Below are 4542 nucleotides of genomic sequence, written 5' to 3' on the forward strand. Positions count from 1 at the left end.
CCATTTGAAACCATGCACTTGTTAAAAATATTTGCATTTTTTCAGTAACTGTGTTTGAGAAAATACATGCAGGAAAACTTAGTAAAAGTTTAATTGATTGTGTGTTTAAGCTCACATAAAAGGCAAGATGGCAACAACATAATACAATTGTATCATGTGCAACAACCGTGAAAATTAGTTAGCTAATAACTTATTTGAAGGGAACCAAACATTTCAGAGTAGTTTATCCCACATCTCATTCTCCTTGAAAATGAGCCCAAGCGGCCAACAACAAAAATACAATTGTTTTGATACAACAACGGTAAGAGAAATGAGTATCCATCAAAGAAACCAAACATTTAAATTGGGTTTTTTAACCATGGAGGGGAGTTGCATGTGAACTTTATAGAAGGCCAACGTCAAGGAACAGCATGTTGACATGCACATCCTACTCTCGCTTCTGGTAATCCTGACCAATGCCTTCAGCAACAACCACGACAGCATGCCCCTTCTTATTTATCCTTTGATACAGGAACTCAAACAGGACTCCCTCCCCTTCAACGTGGAAATCAATCTCAAGCAGGAACTCAAACATGACTCCCTTCCCTTCAACATGGAAATCAATCTCAAGCAGCAGTCAACATCTCGGCTTCTCAGAGTGGCATGAAGAGTAATGTGGCCCGTGCACCTGCTCGTAAGTATGACAAGACCGATGCATTTCACAGCTCTCACAGCCTCCACATGTGCCGCATTGATTGCCTGCTGAGCAATCTAGAAAGAGCCTACACACTGCACTTGACAATGCAGTTCAACATATGAAACTAAGCAACTAATCTACAAAAAAAAGTCGGCTTGGCTACTTGGCATCCAACCATAAAAAGAGAAAACTCACCAGTGAGAAAAAGAACATAGGGCTTCATGGATCATGAAATTGCTGCTCCTCATGCATCATCTCCATTGGATAGTTTTTTTTTCTGAACCACTGTATGAGGGACCTGGAAGAAAGCAAGACAAAAATATAACTCAGTAAATGAAGACTGCATTTTCCAGTAAATTGAGGCCTAGTCTAGAAAAGGAGCCGAGGCTTGAGGCGGCAACTAATATGTACAGAATGAAAGAAGCTATCAAAAGTGACGCAAAAAAGAAGGGAAGAAGATTGATGACTGAAAACAAACACTGAGATTTGTAATTTTTGAACTCAAATTGAAATAGTAGGCTAGCTCAGTTTCAAATATTATTAGCTCCCCAATACTCCTATATGCAACAACTGGATAAATAACCCATAGGATAATAAAAAACAAGTTGGTTTGCCGTATAAGAAGCATCACCAAGGTTACTAACGCCATCATGACTCCAGCTTCAGCAACGCCCTCTGATAATCTAATAAAACATATAAGTTCCGTTGACCACTTATATGAAAAGGAAAGTAAAATACTTCTGTTACTTTGAAAATGACCTCAGGCTCAACTAACATTTGTTATTAGTTAAGCTCATCAAGACTGAATTCCCTGACTGACCATTAATACATCAATCCCCACACTTCTGGTTCTGTTCTTTGTAACATTGACTGATTACATGTGGCACACACTGTTGGTGCTTTTCAAAGAAGCCAGCATGTGAAAAGTAGCAGAACCACTACAGTAGAAAAGGCCATCTAGTTACTGAACCGGCCATGCATGTACACAGTACATAAACACTGAATGTTCAACGCCATAGAAACCCCAAATGTTTTCTCTTCTTCAGCCTCTAATGCGCACTGATCGATCGCTTTATCAAGATAGAGACTGCACCCAAGAACTACTGCCACAACCGCATCCATACATGAGATCTATCGAGCATTTTCTGCAACAAATTAAGTAAAGTTTACCCAGAATCCCAACCCATATGTCTCTCCCCTCTCCTGCAACTCGCAGGACAACAAGTATAACAACCAGTATATATGGACACAGCTGCATGAGAGCACATCAAGGAACAACAGTCAAGGTGCTTGTTCAGTATACACACCTTCGCAAGCATTATCTTCTCCTTTTCATATTTGATTTCTAGCACATAATAAACATCGTCATCCATATTTCAAAGTCCTGGTTGTTAATTTTGCATCATGTGTGTGGCAATCTGGGTTCGGCAAAAAGCTCTGAATCCTTTCTTCATAATCTTCGTGTTTTAATAGTCTTCCCTGCCAAAGAATAATTATTGGAAACAAGAAACATAAGAGGTTTTATATGCTAATGATAATATGCTACATAAATACAAAAAAACGAAAAAAAATAACCAGAGATGAGATGAACAAAAAAATTGAGCTTGTAGTACAAATACCAACTACAAACACCTTATCGTAGCTTATAAGGAAATCATTTTGTCAAGCGTATAGTACAAAAACGAAATACTCTGTAGAAACATATAGATAGAAAGGCTCAATGGCAATGGGCATATCTGCAGCGGAGCCGCAACCTGAAGTATTGTTGCCATACTTATCTATGCTAAAAAGGATAGAGAGTGACCCATGTGCATTGAGGGATACACTAAAGTTAGTTTTGTGCCTAAGCTTGGTTTGTGAAAAAGGCAAAAGCAATTATTTATGTGCTTAACACACCAGCAAATCAAATGCAGCCTCCACTACATGTCAATAGTTCCAAGAAAAACAAAAATATAATACGATATTTAATTATATGCATACAACAAATAGTACCACTCAGAAATTGGTGTCACCATTCCTCAAAATAGAAATTTTCAACCTTTCCAACCTTTTTAAATTACAACAAAGAGTACCAGTTTTTAAGAAAAAGGAGAAGAAAAGTTGAGAACAGTGGGTTCAACATGAGATTAGAACCTACAGCAGCCACCATGGCAAGGAGCTGAGGATAGGGAAATGTGATAATTTCAAGGAGATAACTTTGTCTAGTTTTATATTCTATAATGTCGAATTTTGAAAACGTTTTTCTATTATTATGTTGACACTATGACAACATGTTTCACCAGGATAAAATCTTGTCAAAATTATTTGTCTAGTTCAAACAGGATATCAAGTTATTACGCTATATGACATGAAGTGTACACGTTTCACTTGGCAAAACAGAACATACACAGGATCGGCAAAACAGAACATGAAGTGTCCAGACCTTGGTTGTAGCAAAGGTATTCGATCCTGTTCCCCACGGACCACGGTGCAACCACAACAAGGCCATGAACATGAACTGGAAGAGGAAAATCAGCACCAAATCATGTAATATTGTCTGCACTCCACATTTTACAATTCATAACTGCACCCATTTTTTTTCAAACAGAAAATAATTAAGAATTAAGTCTCAGCCTGGGCCCCTCTAATTAAAAGTTCCATACAACAACTAAGCTAATATCCAAAGTACTCCAATCATGAAGTTTGAATAGAAAATCAAAGAGATAACAATCCTACTTTACCTGTAATTGGAATGCAGCTAATGAGATAGTTTCCATGGAGCAAATCATTCCATCTTTGAGACAATTAACACCATATGTCTTAGCTCAGAACTTCATCTACAGATAGAAAACTTCAAGGGGAGCATAACGCTAGCTAGATTTCCAAAAAATAAACATCAAGACAGAGGATCGCAATACAAGATAAAAAAGTATCTGAAATATTTCATCGGTAGAAGAAACAAATTTAATATCCTTGATCTTGACATGCCTACAAATCGGAAGAACATCAATGACATATGGAGAAGCATAAATATCAAGATCTGGAGGAGATTATTATGTGATGGTCAGTAGACACTGAGAGAGAGAGAGAGAGAGAGAGAGAGAGAGAGAGAGAGAGGAGCGGAGGGGAATCTCACCTAAGCCATTGCTTGATGTTCGTGCCGCTCCCCAAAATATGCCAGTGGTCGCATATCCCCGCCACCACACACATGGTCCTAGGCGGAGCCGTGCACCTTCTCCTGGAGCACCCCCTCGTCGGTGCCGATCTTGCGCACCTCCTCGTGCCGTACGCATCACCGTCGTTGGCTGCGCTGGTCACGGGGTTCCTCCTGTACGGAGTGGCTCTGTACAAGCTGAGTTGCCCCGGGTCCTCGCGGTGCGCTTCGCCGCCGGCGTGCTCGTGGTGGAGCATGTGAGGACGGAGGAGGAGGAGCTCGGGGCAGGCCAGGGAGGGGGTAAGAGGAGAGATGCAGGAGGGGCGCGGCTAGGGTTCATGGGGCGGCGGCTGAGAGCCTGAGACGAGTGAGGAGGGAGGGAGGGGCGTGCGGCTTTTGGGGGATTGGGGGGCCAATGGGGCAATGGGCTTTCCAGCAGGCACAACCAATCATACCTTCACACCGACGAACCCAGTCAACACAGGGCGACCCAGCGACGAAGCGGCCCACCGGTCATGCACATGTGAAAGAAATAACAAGGTGAAACATGAAGTGAATATCCAATGGCTGAGGGAAGAAGAGGTGGGATTTTTACCGCGATCTGACAGCCACAAACCGCCCAATCGAGGAAGCATTCTGGAGGCAGGTTGGCTACGGTCCTTATAGGTTTAAATGAAATTTGGCAAATGGATGTCAAAACTGCATTCCTGAATGGATTTCTGGAAGAAGAGTT

At 41.3% G+C, this 4542-nt stretch overlaps 1 long non-coding RNA gene across 6 annotated transcripts; it reads right to left on the reverse strand.

Moving 5' to 3' along the window:
• Nucleotides 1-219: 219 nt before the first annotated feature.
• LOC125543487 (uncharacterized) lies at nucleotides 220-4235 on the reverse strand. Of its 6 annotated transcripts, XR_007298513.2 has the most exons (6): nucleotides 3792-4233; nucleotides 3397-3529; nucleotides 3099-3173; nucleotides 1984-2155; nucleotides 872-974; nucleotides 220-768 (listed from the first exon to the last, which is right to left on the reverse strand). It is a non-coding gene; the product is annotated as an uncharacterized LOC125543487 (long non-coding RNA). The 6 variants fall into 6 exon arrangements; XR_015618496.1 differs by having other exon boundaries at nucleotides 3099-3529; nucleotides 3792-4235; XR_015618495.1 differs by having other exon boundaries at nucleotides 3099-3643; nucleotides 3792-4235.
• Between the last annotated feature and the right edge of the window lie 307 nt (nucleotides 4236-4542).

The sequence above is a fragment of the Triticum urartu genome, chromosome 3A (assembly GCF_056163025.1).
Source record: "Triticum urartu cultivar PI428250 chromosome 3A, HENAU_Tu73, whole genome shotgun sequence".
NCBI lineage: Eukaryota > Viridiplantae > Streptophyta > Magnoliopsida > Poales > Poaceae > Triticum > Triticum urartu.